The following is an 18435-nucleotide window of genomic DNA, read 5'->3' as shown; positions in this document are numbered from 1 at the left end:
ATCTGGTTCACAAATAAGTGAAATTTAAATCAATTATTCATCCATTCAAATCTCTAATTCTTTCCAATCCTTAAATATTATTCCCCCAATTCTTCAAGTCTTGTATCCAAAGTAAAACTATTCCAAAGAATTAAAACATATCACTAAAAGTTTAAACACCACATTTCCCCATTCAAAGTAATCATTTTATTATTTTGTAATTATATCATAATTTAGAAGTATACATCTTAACCTTTAAGAATTTAAGATTAGACCATGAATTTGTTTTGAACATACTGATGCAAATTGTTTTACAAGTCAAACATTATTTGTAGACCTCCAAAGTTGATTCTGTTAATCGTTTGACATAGCGTTTTGTGGGAGAAACGTTTCGTCACCATCCGATGTGACTTCTTCAGTCTCAGCTGACTGCAGGTTTCCCCAATCTTATAAACAGTACATTTGCATAATGACTGAAAGCCCACTGAAGGAACAATGGGAAACTCGGACCTCCAAGCCCATTGTTCCTTCAGGTGGGCTGGTTTCAATCATTATGCAAATGTTCTGTGTTATAAGATTGGGGAAACCTACAGTCAGCTGAGACTGAAGAAGTCACTGGGATGAGTGACGAACGTTTCTCATACAAAACGCTACGTCCAGATGAACAGAATCAACTTTTGGAAATTTACTTTCCTGGATGATGAGAATGCATTCAGACGATTATTTGCAGACAGATGGTTGAGTTTGTCCTTTGGAAGTGAAGGAGTTTACGCTCAACAGTGAAGTAAACATTCATTTACACATTAGTGAACTACAATATTTACACGGATAGTTTCTTTATGAAAACTTATTTCTTATTTTTTTTACAAAAGAGACCAATTTTTAAAAAAAATTAACAACTGTCAGCCAAAAAATACTGATTTAAAAAAATCGGAAATCACCTTATTTAAGTTCAATATAAATACACGGAAGTTGTATTAGAAAGCCCTAAGTCAAATGAAGTCATTTTAAATGGATTTCAGCATTGTCTGCATCTGCAGAGGATTCATGTGTACATGTATTTTAAATAATGATGCCAAGCGGCCTTGATGGAACTTGAAAAATCAATAAATGGTTTTCACCCCTTAAGAATTCTCTCTCTTGTATTTCTAAAAATGGATTCAGTTTGACTAATCATTACAGAGCCCTTCAGCAAAGAAGAGCTGTTGAAAAAAGATGTTAGTGTGGCTGAATGGCTATTAAAATAAATTCAATAAGTGCTCACAGAGAATTACATAGGTCTTAACGTGTGGTGCTACAAGGTATAAAGGTATGAACAAGTATTGCATTTTGTTACTCACTTCTTCCTTGACTGTAGACTTTAATTATGAAAGACCCCCCCACCACACACAAAAGAATAACCTCATGCGGGAACCTAAACATTAGTGATTTATATACAATACTTGGAATTATAGCATTTGAATTCAACACAAGGGATTAGGGATTTGGATGTTCCAGTTGGAAGGAATTAGTTAATTTTATCTAAACTTACCTTTATGTAATTCCACCGTCTTCAACTTAATGAACACTAACAGCTCTGCATATAATCTATGGGGATCTTAGCATTCAGATCTTTCAACCAATCGTGCTCTCTGCTTTGGTCATGTGATTTCTTACCAATAATGTATATCTGATGAATGAACATAGTTTCCACATCTTCCTCTAGGAATTTTGATAGTGTGAAGTATCACTCATTTGGATTTATAACTTGATGAAGAATGTTTTTTCAGCATACATTAGTATATATAAATATCCATAACATAAACATGAGAAAAATGTTCATTTGGAATTACACCCTTTAATATATCAAATAAATCAGTGAATAACTGTAATTGGTCGTTTAGTGTGGGTAAGACTACACATGCTTTATGTAAAGCATTATTTTTGCCTGCTTTATTTATTCTTAGCCACAGCACTGGCCATAATTTTCCTAAATCACTCTCGACATAGTCAGGTCACTCTTGGTCCTAGATTGTTGATTACCTGACAGGACAACCACAATAAATGCATCTTCAACACAAGGTGTCTGACAAGATGATCAGCAAAACAGTGGCATCACAAGAGACGGTCCTCTCCCCTTTCTCTTCACCCTCTACATCACAAACTTCAGCCACTGCAAGACCTGCCATCATCATTTTCTGATGACTCTGCGGTGGTTGGATGCATCACTGAGGGTGATGAGTGCCAGGCTGTGGTGGACCCCTTTGTCATGTAGTCTGAGCAAAATCTTCTGCAGTTTAAAGTGAAAAAGACCAAATAATTGATTTTGTACTTTAGGAAGACCAGGAAACCCGTGACCCCTGTTTTAATCAAAGGGGTCAATGCAGACATAGTGGAGCACTGTAAATATAAGTACACACTGAAAATAAACTGGACTGGGTAAAAAACACTACTGCACTCGAGAGTGCCCAGGTAATTTTCTGAGGTGGTTGACGATTTTCTATGAGTTTGTTGTGGCCAGTGCCATCCTCTTTGCTGTTGCATGTTGGGGCAGCAGGTTGCAGTTTGCAGATGCCAACTGGCTCAATAAAGTGGTCCACAAAGCCGATAATGTTGTGGGACAGTCTGAAACAAGGACAATGCTCTCAGTTTTGACAGCCGTATTAAAGATTTATATCAGTCTGTACTAGAGATGTCACGATACCACTTTTTTTATGTCCGATACCGATACCGATATCATAAATTTGGATATCTGCCGATACCGCTATGAATCCGATATAGGGTTTTTTAATCAACAAAACTGTTTTTTTAAATATCTTGCTGCATTTTGTATAAGTTCATACTCAAGTTTAAAACAAAAACTACACTAAAGCTATTCTGTTATACCTGTATGCAAAAAAAAAAAATTCATAGTTCAGCAACACTGATCAATCTAATAAACTTAAACCTACACCATCCTCCCTATTCTGGTATTTTAAAGAGTACTCAGCGTAAATATTAACCAACCTAACTAACAGGGTTCCAACTCCCAGCAACAACAAAAATAAATAAATAAAAAATGGGGAACCACCCCTCATGCTCCACCTCATGATGCTTAATCGACGTAATCAACCTTAATTTGATGCAGTGTGGAAAAAAAAATGCACAGAAATCAATTCTTTTTCAAGAAATATTAAATAGATTCAACATCTTTCTTCAACAAAATTGCAGACTGCACAGATGATACCTTCCCAAAGGAAAAAGTACTATAGCTTACTAGGGTATATATATTAGACTTAATAGTTACTATATACAGTAATTGACTTCTATTCATTTTACATCAAATTAAAACTTTGGGTGTCAGATAATTATTTATTAAAAGCTAGACATTTTAAATGAGAATAAGAAAGAAAAGTATTTCTTTGTGCCCCCTTTTCCCTGTTAATGCCCTATCGGCCCCCCTGGCTAAACTTTGCTAGATCCGCCCCTGCACAGTTACCAGCGTCAGCTACGTAGAAAAAGATCCTCGAGTAGAAAGTAATATTAAATAAATTCTAACAACAGCTTATCAAGCTTAAACGTGCTGCTGTTGTTTATCCGCTGGTTTCCTCTTTCTCAGAATCAGAATCAGAATCAGAATGGGTTTATTGCCAGATGTTGAGGTTTACAACATTAGGAAATTGCTGCGGTGCTTCAGTGCAGACAATAAGAATTAAAGTGCTATGTAGAAAGAAAGGTGCAAAGTGGGCCAAAAACAAACAAGAGAGACAGACTCGCGACAGAAAAGCCAATCAGCTGATCACTAAGCAGTTTCATGATTGAAGTAGCAGCAAGAAGAGGCAGTCGCTTGTTAAGCTTAACCTAGGAATGCTTTACAAACATTCAGAGATGGACTTACACACTTGCTTTACTTCTCTCTGGGATAACTTTGTCGGAGATGAAATGCCAGGTTGCTAGCGAAGCTCCACATGCTATCCAGACCACCGACAGGTCCTGCATGCCACAGCCGCTCTATCACGTGATGCACACTGCTCCGACGTGCTAACGTTCTGAGGCGAGTTACGGCGTGTTGCAAGTTTTGTGAGGTGCTTTCGTGATATTTAATGGATCGGATTACATTTTTTATTTTTCTCCGATATCCGATCCAGTAATTTAGGCCAGTATCGGACCGATACCAATACGTAATATCGGATCGGTCCATCTCTAGTCTGTACATGCTCAAGAGAGCGTTTCTTCCAATTCTTTAACTGTCACTCGCTTTTGCAACTTTGTATTTTTGTGTTACTCGCAGCAACAACTCCACCTCAGTCTGTCTGTGAAGGTTCTCAGTCATCCAGGTCATCGTAGTCAAAGGAGCTTGCAAAGAAAAGTGTCTGGACTTCTTTAAGTTACTTGAAGACGTTTCACCTCTCATCCGAGAAGCTTCTTCAGTTCTTAGGTCAAATGGTGGAGAGTCCCAGATATAAACCCAGTGGGAGTAACCCCCCACAGAGGGACAAAATGACCCCCTGATGATCCTCTAATCGCCTGAGCCAAGGTGTGAAACTGGGTGTGGGTCCCAATCAGCCAGAGTTTCTTGTGAGTTCATTGTGAAACCTGGCCCCACCTTATCATGCGAATTCCTGAGATGTGGGTGGGCGTTAAGGCATCTGGGAAGGGATCTCAAAACTGGATTATAGATGGCAGAGAGTTTTTTAACACACTGGGACATACCTGACATTCTCAAAGTCGGATTACGAAGGAACAAAAGACCCTACGTTTCCAAAGATAACCTGCATACAGAGGAAATATACATTAGTATCTTGGAAGGATTAGTAATTGTTATTCAAGATCTATAAATTAAAGTGGAAATATTGGAAGAATTATTGGTTTGTATTCTAAAAGTGGAAGTTTTAGAGACTTTGATTTTAAAAAAACCAAACAAACAAAAAAAAACCCCAGAAGAATTAGTCATTTGGATAGGACCAAAATCACACTTCTCAGGACTTCTGCTCACATCAATGTTGATTAGCAAATCAAATAATCATTTTCTAAACTGTAACTTGAAATCAAGGTTGATTTTTTTGGAAATTTATATGTAAATGATCTCATAAACCTAATTAATGGCATTTACATATCATCCTTTAGGTATGTTTTTAGTGTACTGCAATTTTTAATCTGGAATTACACTTTGTCAAAGAAATCAATGAAATATATTTATAAAGTGTTGTTTTAATACATAGTTTGAAATTGGATTTTTAATCTAAAATCCTACAAGTAATGCGCAGGGCTATCAGTACAAGAAGAACATCAGCACAATGTTGGAAGCATTAGTGATTTATATTCTTTAACTGGAAGAACTAGAGATTAAAATCATAAAATATGAGAGTATTAGTGATTTTGATTGAACTTACCTTGAAGCAACTCTTTTCCAGTCTTCTGTATTCTTACCACACTCTGACATCACTGCCCCTCCCACCCGAACTCATGACTACACAGACCTTTCAGCCAATCACATTATTAATTCTGCCTATATTAGCAGGTACTAGTACTTGGAATTGAAGATGATTTACTTGGAGTCTTTTCTGTAATTATAATAAATGACATTCAGTGAATCTGTTTTGTGAATCTTATTCAATGGTCTGTGTTTGTATAGCGCTTTACTTAGTCCCTGGGGTGCACTGACAGAGGTGAAGCTGCCAGACACTGGTGCCACCAGGCCCTCTGACCACCAGTAGTCTTGCCCCAGGACACAATGACTGAGACAGTCTGAGCCGGGGCTCGAACCGGCAACCTTCCGATTACAAGATGAGCTGCCAATTCTTGAGCCATGATCGCTCCACTATAACTTTAATCTGGAATTACACCTTTTCAAAGAAATGAATAAACTTGAATAAACTACCATGACTGTGGACTTTTCCCATCCTCCATCAGTGTGAGAAAGAAAACACAGGATTTTGCAGTTGAACAACAAGAACTTTATTGAACTTTATCTGAACATTGTTGTATATGAACATATGTGTGCAGGTGCATGTGTGGCAGGATGAATGTTATCCCTCGGTCCAACCCACTTTCAGCCTGGCCCATTAGGGGGCGCTGGTATAAATAGTGGCCATTTGAGTGTCTCTGCATCGCTTGCCTGTGATCTCCTTTTTGGTCACCTGACTTCCCCTCGGTGTGGTAGAGATCATTTGCGGGTTACTCTTCTGAAGCCTCCATCGCGGTTGGTCGTAGCTATAGAAGCCTCCTCTGAGCTATTCTGCTTACGTTCTATGACACGGCTTACTTGGTACGTAATCAACTTTTGTTACGCTCTCTGCCTTCTATTGTTCTTTTATAGTAATTATTTATTATGTTTCGCAGGAAGTGCTGCTGTTTTGCCTTGCTGTGCTTTTATCGTCTGTTCCCGTTGTGAGATTTCTTTCCCTGCTGCTGTCAGCTTTTACAGTGGACGTCGGCGTGGACAACGGCCATATGCATGCCGGTTATCGGAGTCAGCTGGCGTGCATATTGATTGACTGTTAACTTGTCGTTGTGTGACGGCAAGTTGGAGCAGTACGGCGATTCCGTTTGCTCCAGATTTTAGAGTTTTATCCAGATTGTATGTTGTTTTATTGCTTTTGATTTGTAGTTTGGATTTTTGTTACACCACTGGTGGGAGGCCCTTTTTCTAGCTGTAGATCACCAGTGTGGTCTTGCAGTTGGGTTATCCCCCGGTGCTACACATTAGTTTGTTGTAATATATTAAAATTTTCTTTGTTTCTTTTATTCAGATGCGGAGTGCCGACGTGGAGGAGACTAGGGTGCCTTGGTGGTGGGATCCCTTGAGTGTACACACCTGCCTTGTTTAGTTTATTAGTGTGAGTGTGTGTGATAGTGTGCTGCACTTGTGTTTTGGGTGTGTTTTCTTTCTTTAGTTTGCGTGTGGCATCCCTGCCCCTCCACTGGTAAGCCTCAGCTCTGAATACCTTTTTAAAGCATATTTGTACTTGAATATTTATGATTGTGCTTTTATATGGTGTTTTAAATAATTATTAATAAATTGTCAATTTGTTTATTATTGAACCTCATCTCTGGATTGAGTATAGCGAACCTAAGTGCCTTTTTGGTGATTTACTGTTATTTCCAGTATTCTCTGGGTGAAATTCCCAGGGTGGCGTTGTCGTTCTTTAAAACTGAAGAGTATTTACCTTATATCCCAACTTCGTCTCGCCACACATGCATGCTTGTGTGTGTGTAGCTATGTTTGTGTGTCTTTATTGGCAGTCATTTTCCTTTCCCATCAGCAACACCGTCTGCCTGCAAAGACAAATGAAGAGAGGAGATTCTTAGTATTTGTTGCAGTAACTCATTTCATCTGATATTTCATTTCTTGTTGGCTGTGTTACTCTGTTAACTTACATTCACTGGCACACCATCATTGCTGGACTGAGGCTCTTTAATGGCTTCAGAAATCTCCAGCTTCCTAGTTTCATCTTTTTCCACCAGTGGTGGTTTGTTGCTTTTCACAGGATCCTCAGGAATTGGAGTACTCGCTCTTCTATCCATTTTCCTCTTCTTGTGAGGAGCCCACTTGACTAAGGACTTGCAATACTGTGTTGAAAGAGAAATTATTCTTTAAAAATACATGAAATATAAACAAAAACATTAAATACAGTTCAGATGTTTGGTGCACATAGCATGGCATGTTTCCAAAGACACACTGCATACAGAGGACATCAGCACAATGTTGGAAGCATTAGTGATGTATATTACATAACTGGAATGTCCAGGGACAGGGATGAAAATTATGGAAGTTTAGCCATTTGTATTGTATCATTGGAAGGACTAAGGATTAAGATCATAACAAAAGGAAAGAATTAGTGGTTAGGATTGCACTTACCTTGAAAAAAAATCTTTGCCAGTCTACTGTACTCTCACCACAGTCTGACGTTATTGCTCCTCCCCCAAAAGTTCATGATGAGTCAGATCCTTCAGCCAATCACACGATCTAATTTGCCAACATAGTTGATGGTACCAGTACTTGGAATGGAAGACGACTTGTTTGGAATCTTTTCTATAATTAAATTAAATTCCATTAAATTAATATCTTAAAAGCTTTTGGGAATCTTATTAGTGCAATGTTTAACTCTTTTGAAATCACAGCTTGCTAAAATTATCTTTGATTCTCCAAATTCTTGCTGTTAGATACTCCAATAAAATAACTTCAAACAGACGTGTTTATGAACTCAATGACAGCAATAAACTAACTACATGTTATAGAAAATAAAAACCGCGTGAACTTAACAGTTTAGGGGAGATTAGGGGAAACTAGGTGGAAAGAACCACACTAAGTGTGACAGGAAAACAATGACATTTAAAATAGAAATAGAAAAGACAATACTACAAAGGAAATAGTATTATGAATACAACACTTTGAATCTTTTGGCTTTTGATGGAGGCGGTTGCACTTTCTCCTTCTCCCTCTCTAATCTTTCCTGCTTGGCTTCTCATGTCTTTTGTATGGTCTTGCTTATTCTCTAACCTTAAAAGAGTCTACCAGACTTGTTCTCTATAAACCTAAAGAAGAATTATGGATTTGATCAACTGCTCCCTTAACAAGACTGACAAATTCCTGGTTTGAGCTGGCTCGGACCTGGCTTATAGAAGAACAAGAAGCGGCTACAGCTGTTCAAAATCCCACAAGGCTGGCCGACATGATAGACAACGGGCATGGCTGTGAGTACTCAGACTGTGATTTGATTTGTGATTTGATTCTACAGAGAGCACAAAATCACCTTTTACGTTAAAGGATAAGACAGGTCCATTTCACCATAGATGCCCTCCAGATCAAGATCAGCCAGACCCTGCAGGAACTGGAAATCCTTCTACCCTCTCCAATCTTAGAAGAGGTTTACAAGTTTATGGACAAGGCTCAGCGGGCCCAACACTCTAAAGGAAAAGAAAGACAACACAGGAAATTTCACATCTTGTTTTCAAAAACACACACTCCTCATCCTGAACCTACACAACCCAGAGAAGAAAACACACCTGAAGTCAGTCAGGAGAAATGGGTTAAGAACTTTTCAGATTTCTCCACAACAGTTGCCCATAGTGGACCTCATCACAGCCACAGAATCTGCCATACGGATTAATAAATTATCACAGACAGAAGCAGAGCAAATCAGGATGAAAGTCTCAGCCACGCTCTCCAGTGCCAAAGTCCCTCCATCCAACCTCACAATACTGGAAAAGAAGGCTGTCGCTTCCCTGAGCAAAGACCACAACATCACTGTTTTACCAGCTGATAAGGGAAGATGCACCGTGGTCCTAAACACTACAGATTACCATACAAAGATCACTACTCTCCTCAGTGACAACAATACCTACAAAGCCTTAAAGCGAGACCCCACAAGCAGCTACAAAAAGAAAGTTATAGCTTGCCTTCAAGACTTTTAAAAAGGACAAAATTATTGACCGCCTTACATATCACCGCCTTTACCCAGGGGATGCCATACCCTGCATCTACGGACTTCCTAAAATCCACAAGGAAGCTGTCCCACTCAGACCCATAGTCAGTAGCATAAACTCAGCCACTTATAACATTGCTAAACACCTTGCTACCATCCTTGCTCCTCTCGTGGGGAACACCCCACACCACATCAAGAACTCCACCGACTTCACTGACAAGGTCCAGAAAATTACCCTGGATCCAGATGAAACCATGGTGTCCTTTGATGTAGTCTCTCTCTTCACTTGCATACCCACCACGGAGGCCGTGGAGACTGTCAGAAAACGACAACAAGAAGACAGCTCCTTGGAGGACCAACTTCAAAACCCGATCAGATTTGCACACTGTTAGACCTCTGCCTCACCACTACATATTTCAAATACAACGAAGGCTTTTACAGACAAAAACATGACTGTGCCATGGGCTCCCCCATGTCACCTATTGTAGCCAACCTTTACATGGAGGAGGTGGAAAGGAAGGCTCTTGGCTCTTTCAAAGGAAGAGTACCCAGCCACTGGTACAGATATGTAGACGACACCTGGGTCAAAATCAAGACACAAGAAGTGGTATCCTTCACTGCGCACATTAACGCTGTGGATAAAAACATCAAGTTCACCAGGGAAGACACAAAGGACAACTGTTTGCCTTTCCTGGACTGCGCTGTGCACATTGAAGAGAACGGCAACCTCAACATCGAAGTTTACCGGAAGCCTACACACACGGACCAGTACCTCCTCTTTGACTCCCATCACCCTCTGGAACACAAACTTGGAGTAATTAGGACCCTACACCACCGGGCAGAACATGTTCCCTCTAAGCCTGAAGGAAAAAAGAAGGAACACACACATGTAAAGGAAGCACTCAAAACGTGCGGCTATCCTAAATGGGCGTTCTTAAAGTCAGCACAGAGGCACAGAAAAGAAGATCAGACACCAGTGAGGGAGGATAAGAAAGACAGACGCAACAACATTGTCATCCCCTATGTAGCCGGTGTATCAGAAAAACTCAGGAGAGTTTTCTCCAAGCATGACATCCCGGTGCATTTCAGACCCAGCAACACGCTCAGACAAAAACTGGTTCACCTGAAAGACAAAACGCCAAAACACAGACTTAACAATGTGGTGTATGCTGTACAGTGCAGCGAGGAATGCCCAGACCTCTACATTGGAGAGACCAAACAGCCACTTCACAAGCGCATGGCACAACACTGAAGAGCCACCTCCACAGGACAAGACTCAGCAGTCCATCTGCATCTTAAGGATAAAGGACACTCTTTCAAGGATGCCAATGTTCACATTTTGGACAGAGAGGACAGATGGTTTGAAAGAGGAGTGAAAGAAGCCATCTATGTCCACTGTGAGCGACCATCTTTGAACAGAGGCGGGGGCTTACGACACCAACTCTCTGCCATCTATAATCCAGTTGTGAGACCCCTTCCCAGACGCCTTAACGCCCACTCACATCCTGGGCCATCTGATCTCAGGAATTCGCATGATAAGGTGGGGGCAGGTTTCACAATGAACTCACCCGAAACTCTGGCTGATTGGGACCCACACCCAGTTTCACACCTTGGCTCAGGCGATTAGAGGATCATCAGGGGGTCCTTTTGTCCCTCTGTGGGGGGTTACTCCCACTGGGTTTATATCTGGGACTCTCCACCATTTGACCTTAGAACGTCTTCAAGCAACTTAAAGAAGTCCAGACGCTTTTCTTTGCAAGCTCCTTTGACTACTCAGACTGTGGTTTTTTTTAACACGATATGGATAAGATCTTGGGGAAGAACAACAGGAATTTAGAGACCTGGTCACCAGTGACGGACATTAGACCTACTGTAAATTGGAAGCAGTTTGTTCGCACTAACCAAAACAACTACCATCTTCACCTCATGCGGCCCCCTTGGCACCGACTGGATGCTTGAGGCAAAAGCTGACGGGAATAACAATTCTCCTTTGATAACAAGACCATTTATTGTATCTCTCTCCTCATTCAAGACCACGCGCGTCGACCGAAGATTGTTGACTTTTACCTAACAAAGTGAAGGGACACTTTCTCTCAGCAGGACACTCACACACTCACACGCACACTGACACAGACCTACACTCACCCCCCCAGCCCCACCCCCCACACCCTCCAAACGCCTTCGAAGCTTATGTCTTCTATGTTGTGAGATGTGATGATTCATGTGCTATGTGCTTATGTGTTTCTTTCTGTTCTCAAACTGATCTCCCTGTGTGAGCTCAGTCTTGGGGGAGTTCTTTTTTCTCCTCGTCTTTCCTCGTGTTGTGGATTTTCCATTATTATACCTCTCGGACCTGTCTTACCCATGTGATGTTTGTGTAATGTACAGTATGTATGGTTGGAAGGGTAAGCTGGCGCTGGCAAAAGGTCGGCACCCTTAAACCAATTTCCTTCGGGGTCAACCTTTGGGATCAATAAAGTTTTATTGAATTGAATTGATATGCAGACAGAATCCCAGCCGGTCACAGCACATGGCAGCCCCTCTGTGAGCCTGGTAGTGCTGGAGGTTTCTTCCTGTTAAAAGGAAGGTTTTCGTTGCCACTGTCACCATAGCTTTTGCTCACAAGGGCCATAGTCATTTTTTTTCTGTTTTCTTGATATTATTGTAAGGGTCGTTACCTTTCCAAGCAGCTCGAAGAAACTGTTGGTGGAATTTGGCACTATATGGCACTAAGCAAAACTGAATTGAATTGAGTTCACATCTGACAATAAATAATCAATCACCAACCAATTAGATATATATTTCTGACTAATCTTGACCTCTTAACTGTTTGTGTGTGTGTGTGCGTGTGTGGTGGTCATATTTGTATGTCTTGTCTAGCATTTATTTTTCTTTCCCATAATTAGAACTCCTTGGCTGCAAAGACAAATTTATGGTGGCGATTCTAAGTGTCTTTTGCAATCTTTTTTTTATTTTTTATTAATGATTTGTTGTATTCCTGTGCTCCATGAATTTACAGTGGATGGAACGTCATTGCTCTGAAACTGAGACCCTTGAAGAGCTGCAACAACCTCCCTGGTTCCAGCTTGATCCACTAACTCTGATTGGAGAACCTTCAAATAAATAGGAATACCCATTAGGAATTTTATGTGTAACTAATACAACTAACTTAATAACAAGATTTGCACAGCTACCATTAGGAATCATTTTATTTGAAATTATACCTTGTAAAAGAAATCAATAAACTTTGACTCTGTAATATTAAATAAAATGTTGCACAAATGCCCATTTTTTCTTTTTAACTAATCTCACATAACTTTATTAATCCCAAAAAGGGCCATTTTTGTCTGCTCATTCACACAACCTATAAAAATTAATGATCATAAATATGAATCCAAACGACCCCTGTCAGCATTTAGTAGTCTAACAGCTAAAGATTAGTACAAATATATTACATTGCATTTTTTGCTTAGTCTTGGGAACAACAATGAGCATCACATTTGGATTCACCTGTAGTTTTCTTTTCTTGTCTGCATTTTGAACCACCATAAATCTTGATGTTAGACAACCTTTGACATCCCGCATTAACCCAGTGTGAGAATGAAGACACAATTTTGATATTTGTAAAGAAATAAACTTTATTGAACTTCCTTTTAATCTGCATTTATTTACTTAGATGTATTTGTTGGAATGGAGCAGGAGAAAGACCACCATATAGAATAAAATGGTTGCAGCTGCAACTGCAAGTAGTATCCACCAGGTCAATGGATCCAATAATTGCCCACATGTACATCTAAAACATTTATGAGGATAGAATGTTAGTGGATGTATTCTTTTATTGTGGTAAGTATCTCTGTGTAACAAAGACAAACTGCTCTTGCCTGTAATGTTCTCCTGTAAGATTGTCATCTTGTAGGCTCAGACCAATGCATGCTTCATTGTCAGCATTTTGCAGCTGTATTTCCACTGCATGAAGGACAAATAAAAATCTTAGGAATACCATGTGGGACCACTGAATCTCAGGAATCAAACATATGTAGAACTAACACTTGTACATACCTGACATTGTTCTTCCTTCTTCTGCATGTGATGAAGCCAAGTTTCCAAAGATAAGACACATACAGAGGAAATAACCATTACTATCTTGGAAGAATTAGTGATTTTTATTCTATAAGTGGAAGATCTAAATATTAGAATGGAAAATCTGGAAGAATTATTGATTTGTATTCTAAAAACTTGAAGAACTAGAGATTAATATCATAAAAATTAAAGCATTAGTGATTTTGATTGAACTTACCTTGAAGCAAATCTCTTCCAGTCTGCTGTATTCTTACCACACTCTGACATCACTGCTCCTCCCACCCAAACTCATGACTATAAAGACCTTTCAGCCAATCACATTATTAATTCTGCCTATATTACCAGGTACTAGTACTTGGAATTGAAGATGATTCGCTTGGAGTCTTTTCTGTAATTATAATAAATAACATTCAGTGAATCTGTTTTGTGAATCTTATTAGTGTACTGTAACTTTAATCTGGAATTACACCTTTTCAAACAAATTATTAAACTTGTTTTTTTAAGTGTTGTTTTAATCTACAGTTAAAATGGGACTTTTAATCTATAGTGCTTCAAGTAGTAAGTAGGTATATAACAGTATTATATAAGAAGGATTACATTACAATGCTGCTCCTCGTGTTGTGATTCAGCTGCAAATCTTTGCATTATATTCTTTTTGAATACCATGACTGTGGACTTTTCCCATCCTCCATCAGTGTGAGAAAGAAAACACAGGATTTTGCAGTTGAACAACAAGAACTTTATTGAACTTTATCTGAACATTGTTGTATATGAACATATGTGTGCAGGTGCATGCATGCTTTTGTGTGTGTGTAGCTATGTTTGTGTGTCTTTATTGGCAGTCATTTTCCTTTCCCATCAGCAACACCGTCTGCCTGCAAAGACAAATGAAGAGAGGAGATTCTTAGTATTTGTTGCAGTAACTCATTTCATCTGATATTTCATTTCTTGTTGGCTGTGTTACTCTGTTAACTTACATTCACTGGCACACCATCATTGCTGGACTGAGGCTCTTTAACAGCTTCAGAAATCTCCAACTTCCTAGTTTCATCCTGTGGCTGCAGGTCATCTTTTTCCACCAGTTGTGGTTTATTGCTTTTCACAGGGTTCTGAGGAATAGGAGTCTTCCCTCTTCTATCCATTTTCCTCTTCTTGTGAGGAGCCAACTTGACTAAGGTCTTGCAATACTGTGTTGAAAGAGAAATTATTTTTAAAAATACATAAAATATAAACAAAAACATTAAATGCAGTTCAGATGTTTGGTGCACATAGCGTGGCATGTTTCCAAAGACACACTGCATACAGAGGACATCAGCACAATGTTGGAAGCATTAGTGATGTATATTACGTAACTGGAATGTCCAGGGACAGGGATGAAAATTATGGAAGTTTAGCTATTTGTATTGTATCATTGGAAGGACTAAGGATTAGGATCATAACAAAAGGAAAGAATTAGTGGTTAGGATTGCACTTACCTTGAAACAAATCTTTGCCAGTCTGCTGTACTCTCATCACAGTCTGACGTTATTGCTCCTCCCCCCAAAGTTCATGATGAGTCAGATCCTTCAGCCAATCACACGATCTAATTTACCAACATAGTTGATGGTACCAGTACTTGGAATGGAAGACGACTTGTTTGGAATCTTTTCTATAATTAAATTAAATTAAATTAAATTAAATTAAATTAAATTAATATATTAACAGCTTTTAGGAATTTGGTTAGTGCAACAATTAACTCTTTTGAATTCACACCTAGTTAAAATGATCTTTGAATCTCGAAATGCTTGCTGGTAGATACTCCAATAAAATAGCTTCAAACAGACGTGTTTATGAACTCATTGGCAGCAGTACACAATTACATCTAAGTTAGAAAATAAGAATTTTAGGAATGTAACACAATTTAATATAATTTGTAGATTACAACCTATAGTCTGACTAATTTCTTATCTGACTTTTGGACATATAAAGTTATTTTGCAATGCAGGAAAGCATGACAGGAAAAGAATGGATGCTGTGATGTCAGATATAAATCAAAGGGATAGACATCTCTATCTGATCAGTGTGATGTGGAGATTAGGACAAGCTATGTGGAATGAACCACATTAACAGTGATCGAAAAAAAGGAAATGTGAAATCAATAAATTGATCCCACACGTTTTCCGTTATCATTATCCAGTGGATCTAAGTGTCTTTTTGACTTGCTCACTTGCTTTTGAGTGAATTTTGTCTCTGTGGATACTTGGGTTTCCTCCAACAGTACAGAAAAGTTTCGTGTTAGGCTTATTGGTGATTCCGAACCAGTCATGGATAGGAAATGGGTTAAATGAAAAAAAATAATAAAGTGCTGTCCAAATGTATGGTTAATTGAATTCAAAATCCTGCTCCTCACATACAAGGTCTTAAATAATCAGGCCCCATCTTATCTTAATGACCTTGTAGTACCATATCACTCTATTAGAGCACTTCGCTCTCGCTCTGCAGGCCTACTTGTTGTTCCTAGAGTATTTAAAAGTAGAATGGGAGGCAGAGCCTTCAGTTTTCAGGCCCCTCTTCTGTGGAACCAGCTTCCAGTTTGGATTCAGGAGACAGACACTATCTCTACTTTTAAGATTAGGCTTCAAACTTTCCTTTTTGCTAAAGCATATAGTTAGGGCTGGACCAGGTGACCCTGAATCCTCCCTTAGTTATGCTGCAATAGACGTAGGCTGCCGGGGGATTCCGATGATGCATTGAGTTTTTCCTTTCCAGTCACCTTTCTCACTCACTATGTATTAACAGACCTCTCTGCATTGAATCATATCTGTTATTAACCTCTGTCTCTCTTCCACAGCATGTCTTTATCCTGTCTTCCTTCTCTCACCCCAACCAATCACAGCAGATGGCCCCGCCCCTCCCTGAGCCTGGTTCTGCCGGAGGTTTCTTCCTGTTAAAAGGGAGTTTTTCCTTCCCACTGTCGCCAAAGTGCTTGATCATAGGGGGTCATATGATTGTTGGGTTTTTCTCTGTATCTATGAAGCGCCTTAAGGCGACTTTTGTTGTGATTTGGCGCTATATAAATAAAATTGAATTGAATTGAATTGAAAAAAGGAAATATCAATATCCTAAATTTTGATAGTCTCATTTCCTTGACCATTTTTGTCTACGATCTAGCCTCACAACCTTAAAAGCTGTACCGGGTCCTGTATTAAGGGATGTTGCGGAGATGTGGAATAAACCATGCTGAAAAGCTTGAAAATGTCACTGGGCCTGCAGTGGTTTGTTACAGTGTTGCCAAAACCCAGGATAGTGGGCACTGCAGACCCACAAGCGGGCTAGCAAGGGGCCTAGCACTGCCACTCCCCCAAAGTTTGCTGTTATACTCAAAACAATCTTTAGCCAATCAGAGAACTGAATTCTGCTGTGTTTTATTGGGTACTGGACCTTGGAAAGTAGAAATACCCATTAGAAATTTTATGTGTAACTAATACAACTTAATTAACAGGATTTGCGCAGCTACCATTAGAAATATTTTTATTTGAAATTATACCTCGTAAAAGAAATCAATAAACTTTGACTCTGTAGTATTGATTAAAGTGCTGTACGAATGTTCACATAAACAACGGCTTTTTATCCGAGTTGCTATTATTAGTTGTTGTAGTATTTTATATTAATGATCAGAATCAGATACATTGTTAATCCCAAAAAAATTGCAAATTGCTCTGCTTATTCACACAACCTATTGTCAGAATTTAAAATTAATAATCAAGAAAGTTAACCAATTGACCCCTGTGAGCATTAAGATTAGTACTAATATACAAACTGCTTCCAATTTTACAGTAGGTCTAATGTCCGTCACTGGTCATCAGGTCTCTAAATTCCCATTGTTCTTCTTCAGGATGTTATCCATATGGCAGAGCCATGAGCTTCTCCAAGATCTTATCCATATTGCGTTTAAAAAAAACACAGTCTGAGTACTCACAGCCCTGCCCATCGTCTATCTTGTCGGCCAGCCTTGTGGGATTTTGAACAGCTGTAGCCGCTTCTTGTTCTTCTATAGCCCAGGTCCGAGCCAGCTCCAATCAGCCAGAACTCTGTTATCATGGTTCTGAATTGGTAGATGTCGTTCAATGTCCTCCATCAAGAGTGTCACCAGACACCCAATGCAATAGACCATCGAGTATCCAGCAGCAAATGTCTCTGCAGAACAATCGGCTCTCCCAAGCCCAGGAGTTGTCAGTTTCGTTAAGGGATCAGTTGATCAAATCCATAATTCTTCTTTAGGTTTATAGAGAACAAGTCTGGGAGACTCTCTTAGGGTTAGAGAATGAGCAAGACCATACAAAAGACATGAGAAGCCAAGCAGGTACAATAAGGGAGAGGGAGAAGGAGAAAGTGCAACTGCCAAGCGTTTCACAGTATGTAAATTACGCTGAATGTTTTGGACATGAATTGAGCTGCTTTTTGGGAATGACCTCGAAGGGGACTGGAGGCAGCTCCCCAGCATGGTAGATTCAAATGTACTAATGAGACATGAAGAATTGAAAGAATTGAAAAAAGCAAACAGGAAGGTGGGGCACGAAAACAAGAACGAACAGCTTGTACAAGTGGGGGGTCATATAGATAAGACCCAGAAGGGGTATGTTTGGAGGCATGGTCCTGCTCCTGAATTTCAGACAATGCATCTTGAATAAGTGGAAGATCTAAAGATTAGGGTGGAAAAATTGGAAGAATTGTTGATTGTATGGGAATATTGGAAGCGCTAGTGATTGGGATGAAAAGAAGAAGAAGAATCAATAGTAATTAGGATCAATACAATGCTGACTGGACTCACCACTTAACAAATTGTTCTTCTCCAGACTTCAGCTGACATCACTCTGACATCACTATCTACCAGTAAATCAGATGATCGATTTATGCTGTCTGTTATAAGACAATTTTAATTGAGGATGATTTGTGAGGAATTGCATGTGTCATTAAAGTAACTGTCTAATTCAATCTACTAATTTGCATA

This window comes from Astatotilapia calliptera, chromosome 2 (genome assembly GCF_900246225.1).
Source record: "Astatotilapia calliptera chromosome 2, fAstCal1.2, whole genome shotgun sequence".
Lineage (NCBI taxonomy): Eukaryota > Metazoa > Chordata > Actinopteri > Cichliformes > Cichlidae > Astatotilapia > Astatotilapia calliptera.
This window is presented reverse-complemented; position numbering follows the sequence as displayed.